The sequence below is a fragment of the Talpa occidentalis genome, unplaced genomic scaffold (assembly GCF_014898055.3).
Source record: "Talpa occidentalis isolate TD23 unplaced genomic scaffold, MPIMG_talOcc4v2.1 talOcc4.17, whole genome shotgun sequence".
Classification (NCBI taxonomy): Eukaryota; Metazoa; Chordata; class Mammalia; order Eulipotyphla; family Talpidae; genus Talpa; species Talpa occidentalis.
In genome coordinates, this window is record NW_023601754.1 from 36684216 (window position 1) to 36697448 (window position 13233).

Genomic DNA, 13233 nt, shown 5'->3' on the forward strand with positions numbered 1-13233 from the left:
AGCAGTGTATTTCAGTCAATCTGCCTGTTCTATTTCCCACTCTGTCTCTGGTGAGTCCTCTCACCGCCCCTCCATACACACCTCTGGCCTGTACCCCAATTCTTGTATGCATAAATAAATAAATCTTTAAAATATATATATTGCTGCAGTAATGCCTCATTATGCACATAAATAAGAGTTAATATCTCTTTGTATAAATTACTTTTACAAAAATAAATTATGCTATACATATGTTGGGCAATTTTCTTTTTTTTCTCTGCTTAATATATTCTGGCTATTTTTCAAGGTCAGTATATATAGATCCACCTCATTCTGTCTGATGGCCACGTATGTAACATAATATGTAATAGGGACAAGAATCCTATTCCAGATGACAGAAAAGGGAAGGAAAGTACCTGTTTGCTGTTCTTCTCCCCTGTGGGGCAATGACTTGCAGGGGTGTGCTTTCAGGTTGGGGGGGGCAGGGTTTGGTGGATGGGAATGGGCACATATAACTTTGACCATTTCCTTGAATCTGTGTACATAATTATAATCATCATGTGATTCTGCTTTTTCCCCTGGGCTTGATTGCATGAAACCAGGATCCTTAAACTTAGGCATAGTTGACAATTTTAGGCCAGGTAATCTTTGCTGTGGGGCTGTCCTGTGCATTGTAGGATGTTTCATAGCATCCCTGGTCTCTATCCACTAAGTGTCAGAGTCACCTCCTACCCCTTCCCACAGTATGACAACCAGATCTTGCCTAATGACCTCTTGGGCACAATCACAATCACCCTGTTGAAAACCACTGCTACAAACTGATCTGAAATCCTCTTAGTACCCTGTAACCCAGTTAGCTGCTTTTACTACCAGTTATTTATGATTTTTAAAGAGAGGGGTATGTTGCCAGCTGGCCATTCCCTTGTGTGCCCAGAGAGAGCATTAATTTCTCTTCACTTACTCCCAGATTTTTTCCCCATCTATTTTATTTGCTAGCTTTCTTTTTAAGAAATTTGAAAAACCATCAAAGAACACATTAATTGTTGAAAATTGGAAAATGCAGAAAAGTCCAAGAACAAAATGAGAATTTCTCTTTACATTCCCTCCAGATAACTACTGATAACATGATTTTGATACTCCCAGAGCCTTCTAGCCTTTATCCTCTCTCTCCCTCTGCATAAAATGTAAGTATGTATATATACACAGGCATTAAAGATTTAAACAAAAGCCCTCTTTTTCATATGGCAACATTGCAATATCTCTTCTTGCTTTAAGCAATTGTTCCTATTCTCGCATCCAGAGGGCTTGGGTCTTAATGTTCTGTTGGTCTATAATGATGAAGGCAATTGCTTGTAGGTACCATTTTAAACACAGCAAATGACCTCTGTTCTCCATCAAAGTAAAACTTTAAACATCTTACATGACTCCCCTACAAATGGGCACGTACTCAAGATCTATTCAAACTGCTGTCGAGGGAACCAACAGGATGGTGAAAGATGGTACCAAGGAGAACTAGAGGACAGAGGTTATGCAGCCTATTGTGACAGGCGTTAACAATGATCCATTTGCTGAGTTAGAGACAAAACTGATTCATATCCTACAGAGCAATACGACTATGATGTTTAGGGTTATATTTTCTTTCTTTTTTTTTTTTAAAGGGAAGGCACACTTTTATTTATTTATTTATTCATTTATTTAAGATTTATTTTATTTTATTTTATTTATTTATACAAGCACTGGGTACAGTCAGAAGCGCAGGAGGGTGAGAGAATTCACCAGAGCCAGAGCGGGGAGCAGAGCAGGCAGAAGGACCGAGGTACACTGCTGAGGGGAGCAGCGGGCGGCAGAAGAGGTCTGCACGCCATGTGGGACCCTTCTCTGTGGCCGGGGAGCAGCCGGGGATCGAACTGGCGCTGCAGAGGCTGCGGGCAGCTTCACAACCCAGCGCTCAACCACTGCGCCACCAGGGAGGCCCTAGGGTTATATTTTCTACCAGACAAAAAAATCATGTGCATGTCTCCCAAACAAAACTCAAGAGTGCAAACAGCTTTAAAAAATCTGGACAGCAGGCAGCAGAAAAATTCAATTCAAACAAAAGCACATCCCCTAGATAGTGAAATCTTCCAGGAATGGTTTGTAAGGTAATGCTCTAGCGTGAGCTGAGCAGACATGGAGTCCTCTTTTTGCCAAAAGTTTGGAATAATTTTTCTTAATATCTCCATTCTTTCCCCTGGTCCCTCGAGCAAATTCTGCACAGTATTTCCCTGAGGAAAAGTAGTCTTGCTTTCTGTGGTTCCCTTGACACCTCTCATTTTCTTCCCCTCTATCCACACATCCATACTCTAGGAAGGGAAGACCAGTCCCAGGGTCCTGGGTTCTTCCAATTAATCAGTGTTACTGGCCAGCTTTCCATGGTTTTTGGCATATTCACAGAGTCGTATGATCAGTTTTACAACAGCTTCGTCTCCCCATAAAGAAATCCTATAACATGAGCAGTCAACTCCCTCACTTCCTCTCAGGCCCAGGCAACCATTAATCTACATTCTGTCTCTACTTATTTATCTATTCTGGACATTTTCTATAAGCAGAGTCATATAATATGTGTCTCTTGTGTCTGGTTTCTTTCAGTTAGGATAATATTTTCAAGGTCCATCCATGTTCTCCCATGTATTAGTATTTCTTTTTTATTGTCTAATAATATTCCTTTGAATAGATAAACCACATTTTAACCAGTTATGAACAGCTGACTTGTTTCTACTTTGGTACTATTATGAAAAATGCTGCTAAATATATTAGTTGTTGTGTAGACATATGTTTTCATTTTCATTTTCATTCTAAGCTATGTGGGTATAGCTTAGAATTTCTGGTCATATGATAACTTTCTAGCTAATCTTTAAGAGCTATCCAGGGGCCTCCCTGGTGGTGCAGGGGATTAAATCTCAGCACCATGAAGCAATCTGCAGCCACTGCAGCACGAGTTTGATCCCCGGCCAGGTAGCTGACCCACATGGTGCAGCAGACCTCTCCTGTCTCACCTGCTGCTCCCCTCAACAGTGTATTTCAGTCACTCTGCCTGTTCTGCTCCCTGCTCTATCTCTGGTGAATCCTCTCTTCCCCCACACCTCTGGCCTGCACCCCAATTCTTGTATTCATAAATAAATAAATATTTGGGGGGAAAAAGAGCTGCCCGGGGCCTCCCTGGTGGTACAGGCTGTTGAGCGCCTCACTGTGAAGCTGTCTGCAGCCTCTGCAGTGCGGGTTTGACCCCGGCCGGCCAGTGAGAATCCCACATGGCGCGGCAGACCTCTCATGTCTCACCTGTTGCTCCCCTCAGCCGTGTATTTCGTCAGTCTACCTGTTCTGTTCCCCCACTCTGTCTCTGGTAAATTCTCTCACCATCCCGCGCATCTGGCCTGTACCCCAGTTCCTGTATAAATAAATAAAACTTAAAAAAAAAAAAGAACTGCCCAAATGTTTCCAAAGCAACTGCACCACTTTCTACTCCCATCAGCAGTGTAGAAAGTTTCTGATTTCTCCACCTCCTCACCATTACTTGCTGTTATCTGCCTTTTTGATTCCAGCCATCCTAGTGGGTGTGAAGTGAAATCATGTACTATTGTGGCCTTGCTGCTTAAATCAATTTTGCCCACAATGGAGGCACTCAGCACAGTAGCCTCAAGTTCATGTCTCTTAATGATGATGGTTCAGCGGGGCCGTCCCACAAATGGGGCTACCGAGGAGCCTGGTGGTTACACCAAACCCTGCTCGCCTTAAGGAAAGCATCTAAAATGTGTGATCTCCCGGTCAATAGAGATAGTATTCTGGTGGTAAATAGTGGGGGTAAATGCCCAGGATTGTTGTGTGGGGCAGAGTCGAGGAGAAAGGCAGTCTGGCCTGGGTCTGGGTCCCTTAAGGAGGTCCCAGATCCCTGAAAGGTGTTATTTGGGTGCTTCCCCGAACAAAATGACCTCCTTTTCCAGCCTCTATACTGTCAGAGATTCCATCAGTTCCCAGAGCTGAGTAAATAAGTTGCAGCCTTTTTAAAAATGTGAATCCTCCGGGAGGGGTAAGCAGTTTGCAAGAAGTCAATACCTGATTTGGAATTAGCTTATCAGATGAAGACTCACGCCCTGCAGAGCCAGGGCTCAGAGGAAGTGGGAGGTTTTGACTCACTGGGAAAGGTGAGGGAGCGACCAGTGGGTTCTCTGGTTGAACGAGATGGCTCTACTTAAGGGGTAGCCTTCCAGGATGCCAGGATGGGGCCAGAATTAGATGGCCAGGGATAAGAAACCTGCTGGGGGAGTTTTCATCTCCACTGATCAACTGGCAAACAGGGGTGATGATTAGTTCAGTAAATACCACACATTGTACTAAGTGCTTTGCACATGAATTTTCTATTTTATTTGTTTATTCATGGACTGACCAAAAGCTTTTGGAGCACTTGGGCCACCACCTGCCTCCCCCACTCGACATGCCAAATCGAATTTATCACAGCAGTTTGTCCCAGTGTAAAACATGGTTCCCGAAGCAGGCCATCTCCCTCCACCTTCAGCCACGCTCCTCTTACAGCTTTAAGGCAGGTCTTCCCACTAATCTCTGGCTTCCATGTGTGTGGCCAGAGAGAGTCTTTGTGAAACAATGTCTCTCCTGTGTTTGAAATGCTCCAATGGCTTGATCACTGTCAAAACCCAAGTCCTTACAATGGCCTGCAGGTGCTTCCCAAACTAGCCACTCTGCCTTGACGGAATCCATCTGCCCAGTGGCTCAGACATGGGATGCCTGCTGGCTCTCAGACACTCAGTGCACTGGGGCTCTGGGTTGGGGCAGTGGCTGCTGTAGTCTGTCTGGAACACTCTTTCCCCAGACTCTGCATAGCTTCTGCCCTCACTGCCTTCAATTCTCCACCTAAATGTCACTTCAGAGAGGCTTTTTTTAAAAAAGATTTATTTTATTTATTTATGTATACAAGAACTGGGGTGTAGAGGTGTGGGGGGTAAGAGGGTTCACCAGAGACAGAGTAGAGAACAGAATAGGCAGATTGACTGAAATACACTGCTGAGGGGAGCAGCAGGTGAGACAGGAGAGGTCTGCTGCACCATGTGGGTAGCTCCCTGACTGGGGATCGAACTCACGTTGCAGTGGCTGCCAATAGCTTGATAGTGCTGAGACTTAACCCCTTGCGCCACCGTGGAGGCCCAGAGAGGGCTTTCTTAACACTCCCTCCTCCACCTAAAAGAGCCTACAAGTGCCAGATTGTTCACTGTCCAAAAACAGGGCTACAAATATAGAAAGGGAGAAAACTAGATGAGTCTGTGGCATTAACTGGAATTGGAGATAGGAGAAATTTGTGTTTTCCATGTACACAGATATATAGAGAGAAATAAATACAGATGGAAATGGTGTGTGTGTGTGTATACATAGTATTCTCTAGCTCAGCCCATTGGGAGCAGTAATAATCTGATAACAATGAGCACACTTCATGCCCAGATCTTGGCTTCTAAATACTATTCTCCACCAAAAAGAATCAGAACCTCTTGAAAAAATGGTTGACTCCAGACAAGGGACTGGTAAAGTACAGATGAGCCTGGAACACCTTTTGTGCCCTCCTCCCCCCCATAAGAAAGTGCTCAAAAGATGATAGAACACATAAAAGGATACAGGATATGAAGGGATCCCCCAGCTAACCAACAGTTAGAACATCAAATGTGCTTGTGGTAATTGATGATAAGCCACTGAATATAAGGTATAGGAATCCAGGATCCTATACCAATATAGATAGATAGATAGATAGATAGATAGATAGATAGATAGATAGATAGATAGATTTGGTAAGAATCAGGATACTGATAAAGTATTCAAAATAATTCCCCATAAGATATATATTCCTTAAAATTGGGGCCTCCCTGGTGGCGCAAGGGATTAAGACACAACCTATGAAGTGCGGTCACTGCAGCACAAGTTGGATCCCTGACCTGAGAGGGAGCTACCCATATGGTGCAGCAGACCTCCCCTGTCTCGCCTGCTGCTCCCCTCAGCAGTCAGTCTGCCTGTTCTGTTTCCCACTCTGTCTCTGGTGAATCCTCTCACACCCCGCACCTCTGGCCTATACCTCAGTTCTTGTATGTATAAATAATAAATAAATCTTTAAAACAAAATATATATATATATATATTCCTTAAAATGGTAAAAAAAAAAAAAAAAGTAACTTTATGGTGGGGAAATCTGGCATAGCCAAGTATTTGAAGTTAATTTCTCAAGTAATGGGGCCTCCCCTGGTGGCGCAGCAGTTGAGCGCTGGGCTGCGAAGCTGCCCACAGCCTCTGCAGTGCGAGGTCGATCCCCAGCTGCCAGCGAGGGTCCCACATGGCGCACAGACCTGCCGCCCGCTGCTCCCCTCAGCAGTGTATTTCATCAGTCTGCCTGTTCTGCTCCCCGCTCTGGCTCTGGTAAATTTTCTCACCCTCCCGTGCTTCTGACTGTACCCAGTGCTTGTATAAATAAATAAATAAATAAATAAATCTTTTTTTTTTTTTTAAAAAAAGTCTCTCAAGTAATGAGGCAAACAGAAATTTTCTTCCTGATGGAAAGCAAAGAGAAGAACACAGCATTATCCCTGTGGTAATTCTGCCAAAGATACAAAATCTAGATCAACTCATGAAGAAACATCAGATACTCCAAATTAAGGAAAAGGCTAGCAAAGAGCTAATAATCTTCAAAAAGAAATTGAGGAGCTATTCTAAACTGAAAGAGTTTTAAAAATGACAACAGTAACTGTGTGGCAAAGGGTGATGCGAATATTTCACAACTTTCACACACTAACATTTCACATACTTACACCTCTCAAATCATGATGTTGCACACCTAGAATTAATGTAATGTTATGTATCAATTATACCTCGATTTAAAAAAAGAAACATGAGATCTAAAGCAAACATGTGGTTCTAGAGAGGGTTCCTTTGGCTCCAAAGGGAATTATGAGGGCACATGGCAAAATGCCAACACTCGGGATTACCACGTAGGTGAATGACACAATTCTTCCAATAATTAGGGTGAGTCTCTGCCTGACTCCAGACTTCAGCGATGCCACTGAGTTCTTGTGTGGTTGCAGCCAGGCGCATCCTCTCCCTACCATCTCTCTCACTTTCTCAATCAAGGGTCACCACCTTATTAGGGATATGGAGTTTGGATTGGCAGGATGATCTGGGCTTGGATTGGCACGAAGATCTGAGGTTGGCAGGATGATCTGGGATTGGCAGGATGATCGTGGAGCTTCATGTTGTATTCCAGGCTCTGTGGCAGCTGAGCTGACTGGTCCCCACTTCACTGGTCCTCACTTCATAGTCTCTTGTACCTGGATTTTCCATGTCATCTTGGGAGTCAAACAGCAAGTCTGCAAGCGGCCAGAAAGGATGCACTTTCTAAAACAAATAGTAGAGTTTGCAAGGGCAACACTTTTTCAGTTAGTTGCTGTTTTGTTTCATTTTTTTAATGTTTGGGCTAGAGCAGCTTGTATCTAATGGAAGGTGGGGAGAGAATGAAAAGCTATCAAATCTCAAGCTCAGAGTCTTTTAAATAGAATCCCTGAGGTGAGCAAGAGTGGGTTAAGGCCCTAAATCAGTAGTCTGCCACACTCTGCCTGCAACCATCAGAAAGGGTGGGTCTCTCTGGAGGGGAAACTTCCCACCTTTCACATAAGACCCACTGTAAAATAACAAGCAATTGTCTGTGATTTCTACTGGTGACAAACTCACAGTTACCCCTAATACAGCCATGGGTTTTATTTGTTTGCTTACTACAACCATAATGGACGAAAATGCTACATTTTATTTAGCAGTTAGTGAATAAGACGTCATTTTAATTTTCATCCAACCTGCTCAGTTCAAGCTACTGATCCAGATTAAGGCTCTCTGGACCAGCACTTGGTACTTCTGAAAGCCCAGAAAACAGAAAAGGACCCCACAGAAGCCCACGGAAGGGAGATGGGGTGGGCTTTATTCAAGGCAAAGTCTATGGACGTGGCGACTGGAGAGTGGGAGCGAGCTGCCATCTGGAGGCAAAGCCAGCTGGACTTGGTGATGGGTGGTACGTGGGCGTTGATGGTGAGTCTGGACAATTTGGAAGAGAAGTTTGGCAGGAAGAGGAAGAATGTTTGTGAAGCACAGTGGCCTCCCCAAGGAGATGCAGGCGCCTGCTACTGTGAAGCTCAGCTTGCTCCCCTCTAAATGCCCACCCAGATGTCCCAGTGTGTCTGTAGCCCTCAGGGAAGTACTGTCTCCCATCCAAAATATGCCCCCTGCCTTTTTTTCACTCCCAACTCCAGGATCAAGGATCTATGCCCAGCTTCTTTGTCCTGACCCTCTTTAAATGAACCCCATTTGATTTTTTTAAAGATTTATTTATTTACGCATACAAGAATTGGAGTACAGGCTCCAGAGGTGTGGGGGTGGGGTGAGAGGATTCACCAGAGACAGAGTGGGGAGCAGAACAGGGAGACTGACAGAAATACACTGCTGAGGGGAGCAGTGGGCGAGACAGGAAAGGTCTGCTGTGCCATGTGGGTAGCTCCCTGGCCGGCTAGGGATTAAACTCATGCTGCAGAGGCTGTGGGTAGCGTCACAGTGCTATGCTGTGCTTAACCCCTTGTGCCACTAGGGAGGCCCAAAATAAACCCCGTTTTAGAGAGCTGTTATTTACGTGTTAGTCTGAATGAGTTTGTCCATCCTTCTCTGAGAACATCAGGAGATTTTGAGTTTACTGAGCTCCTGAGAAAAGGTAGGTGTTGGAGGACAGGGGTAAAAGTGTGCCCCTTTTCCCAGTCAGGCAAGGCTGAAAAACAGGGGCCCCTACTGGAGCCCCAACAGAAAATTTCTATTTTTGTCACTTCTAGCCTGTGTCACATTCCCTCCTGTCACTCTCTGGGTGGAAGATAGGTTGGGTTTACTTTAAGGATGATTAGGGGACAATGAATTAAAAGGGATGTTTCTGATGGAAACTTGACTTTGGGGGATAATCATGAAGTAGTATATATGGATGTTGAATTATAAAGCTGTACACCTGATACTCACATTATGTTACAAACCAATACTACCTTAATAAACTAATTACCTCAATTAATAACAAAAAAATAATATCCCTAAGTGAGTATGTGCAAACATACCCAGGTGGAGCACAGCCAGTGAGGCCCTCATTAGCACATTTTATTCACCTATCTGGAGTTCAAAGTCACCCAGAGGTGAGAATCTAGCATTTCCTCTGGACTCCATGGATTACACAGAGAATTTCCATAAATGGGGAAAAGCCCCAATTAATCTATAAGTTGTTGAGGGAAAAGCTTAGGATAGCCACCAGTCTATAAACACTAGTTATTTTTTCTAATTATAGAAGTAAAGTCAACTGATTCCAAGACTCAAAGGCGCTTAATGTACTTCCTTCCAATTCTTTTCCAAACTATTTGTTACAAGCCTGAGAACTTACTTACTAATACACACATGAACTTTGATAACCTACTTTGAAACAGAGCAAAGCAAATCCAAAATACATGTGCTGTATTAGATTTTCTTATTGCAAAGAAAAAGGCCTGGAAGGGCACTCATCAAACTGTGGAATGTAGAAGGCAAAGAAGGGCACCTTTCACAGTGGTGTCTGAATTTTTTTTTTTAAGATTTATTTATTTATACAAGAACTGGGGTACAGGCCAGATGCACAGGAGAGTGAGAGGATTCACTAGAGACAGAGCGGGGAAAAGAACAGGCAGACTGACGAAATACACTGCTGAGGGGAGCAGCGGGCAAGACAGGAGAGGTCTGCCACACACCATGTGGGACCCTCGCTGGCTGGCCAGGATCGAACCGGCACAGCAGAGGCTGCAGACAGCTTCACAGCGCTGCGCTCAAAAGCCTGTGCCACCAGGGGAGGCCCCCGGCTTCTGAATTTCTTAAGAAATGTTTAGTGACTACATGTTACTATGGCTGCTGTAACACATCATCACCAATTTAGCGTCATAAAGCAGTACAAATTTATAATCTTATAATTCAAGAGATCAGAAGTTTGAAGTGGGTTTCATTGAACTAAAATCTAGTCTCGGCGGGGCTGCATTCTTTCTGAAAGTGCTAAATGAGAATCCATTTCCTGGCATTTTCCAATTTCTAGAGGCTGCCCACATTCTTTGGCTCACAGGCCCTTCTCTCTACCAAACCAGCAATTGAACTGGTTCTGGCTTCTTCCATCATCTCTTCTATCATCTCTGACTCTCCAGCCACCCTGTTTCACTTATAAGGACACTTGAGAATACAGTAAACTGACCCCACCTCAAAATCCTTAATTTAATCACATGATGAAAGTCTCTTTTTCCATGTAAAATCATAAATTTACATATTCATAGGTACTAGAGATCAGGAAGTAGGTACCTTTGGGGGATATAGGAGGCACTATTTTGCTTACCACAATTACTTGTGTAACTTAAAAAAAATTATTTTAAAAATTATGTATGATAAAAATTTCTCATCACTAAAATTTCCTGATAATCATAATTTTTAATGATGCCTAATGGGAAATATGAACCTCGATTTATTTAACTGGTCCTCCAAAATAAATTGATGTGCCTCAATTTATTTAACTGGTCCTCTCAATTGGGGCTATTTAGATTGTTCACATTTTCATGATTAAGGAGTATGATTTTCATGAGGAACATCTTTAGACTTTCTGCAAGATGTGCTGACTCAGAAAAGGGGGTTAGAAAATGGACTTGAGGGGCCTTCCTGGTGGCATAAGGGTTTCTATGAAGCTACCCGCAACTACTGCAGCACAAATTTGATCCCAGGCCAGGGAGGTGACCCACATGGCACAGCAGATCTCTCCTGTCTTGCCTGCTGCTCCCTTCAGCAGTGTATTTCAGGCAGTCTGCCTGTTCTGCTCCCCACTCTGTCTCTAGTGAATCCTCTCACCCCCCCACCCCACACCTCTGGCCTATACCCCAGTTCTTGTATGCATGAGTAAATAAATCTTTAAAAAAAAAAAGAAAATGGACTTGAACTCAGGAAGATCTGAGTCCAGAGCCAGACCTTGCCTCAGGGTATCCATGTGATTGGTCTTGGTTTCCTCAGCTGCAGAAAGGGAATCCTTATCCCTTCATTCTCGTAGCAATTTTTTTTACCAGCTTCTTGAGATATAATTCACAGACTATAAAATTTACCCACTGAAAGGGCAAATTCCATGGTTTTTAGCTGTGTGTGTGTGTGGAGGGAGTGGTGTTTGCAGGATTTAATGATGTTGAACATTCAAATTACAATTTGTTGATGATGTTGAACATTCAAATTCAAGTAACAATTTGTTATTAATTATTTTCTTAGGCTCTTCTTAGAACAGCAATGTAGGATAGAACTCTACAAACCTTTCAATGTTTTGGAAATAGCCTTGTAAACATAGGGGTTCGTCTGTGATTTTTAATATTTATATATTCATTTGCTTTGGATTTATCAAAAGGGTGTTTGGATAGAATTGAGAGGCGTAGGAGATGTTGGTATGAGAATGTTAGACTATTTGACACAAGGTGTCATCCTCCCTTGTGTAATGCTGAATTAAACTCATCTCTAAACCCTCACTCATAGGTAATTAGGGGAAGTTAATTCCAGTTCATTGAATCTCCCTGCCCCAGTCCCCAACCCCTGCAGAATCACCGGCCTGCTCCTCCTCCATATCCACGTGAGACTTACTCCTTCAGTGAGGGTTACATGGCTATATCTGCAATTGCCCATCTTAACTCATGCCATGCAAGTGGCTTGGAGGGCAGGCAGGAAGGAGAGACAGTGGGTCTCTACCAATCCCTTGGGGGTATCCAACCTACCTACCAGCAAACCATAAAATCAAATTCCATTTGGCCATGAAGACTGACTGCAGGTTTCAGACTTAAGTGAGTGAAGTATCAGCCAAATCCAGGTGTGTGTTGCACCAGAGTGGTGTGTGGGTGAATCCTCAGGCATCCCACAGGTATGGGAGCAGGTTACGTGAGATGGGTGTGGGTTAAGTGGTGAGGGACAGGAGGAAGGTGCAGGGAGGGTGGGTGGAGTCGGAGGTGGGCGAGGGTGGAGGCAAAGAATGGGGTTGGACCTAGTTAGACCAGTGGTTTGGAACCATTTTTTGGGTCACAGCCTCCTTTGAGAATCTGATGGATGTTAACAGAGTAATGCTCATGTGCACGCACACACACACAAATTTCACATTCAGTTCCTGAATCATGAGTTCCTGGAACCCTAGAAGCTCATCTGAGGATTCAGAATGAGGGGCCTCTGGTCTGCACTAGTTAATTCACAGCAACTAAGAACTTGAGACTCTCATGTTATAGTTAGGAAGTTAGAGAATTAGATTCCAAAGTCCATTTATTCCATAAATGCTTTATTTATGTTTTCCAGTTTTAATTTTGAAAACTTTCAAGTATATTGAAAAGTTGCAAGCTCATGTAGTCTTCAATTACATTCTCTGATTGTTAACATTTCTCTCCATTTGCGCCCCTCCCCCCACGTATGTTAGTGTGCTCAGGAACCCCGTGGTTTTTTTGGTTGTTGCTGTTTGTTTTCTGGAGAACCATTTGAGAGTAAATTGCAGATATTATGATACTTCATACCTCGACACTTGGCATGTAATTTCTAAGATCAAGAGATTCTTCTGCAATCTAATCTACACTATAATCCTCAGGCGCACAAAATTTAACATTGATAAAATATTATTGGGTAATATACATCCAATATTCAAATTTCCCCACTAGTCCCAATAGTGTCCTAAAGCTGTATCTTTTTTTAAAAAGATTTATTTATTTATACAAGAACTGGGGTACAGGCCAGATGTGCGGGAGTGTGAAAGGATTCACCAGAGACAGAGCGGGGAATAGAACAGGCAGACTGACTGATATATACTGCTGAGGGGAGCAGCGGGTGAGACAGGAGAGGTCTGCTGTGCTATGTGGGATTCTCACTGGCAGGCCGTGATCGAACTGGTGCTGCAGAGGCTGCAGACAGCTTCACAGCGCCGCGCTCAACCACCTGAGCCGCGAGGGAGGCCCCTAAAGCTCTTATCTTTTCTCCTTCCTTTCTACCCTGCCCCCTCCAACTTTTTATCCAGTATCTAAACCAGAATCATAAACTTCATTTAGTTGTTAAAGCTCTCAGGCTCTAACAGCTGTTTTGCAGAATGCCACCCACACACCTCACTCCCTCCTCTTTGGGCACCCTCTCCATTTGTATTTGTCCTGTGTCCTAGCGA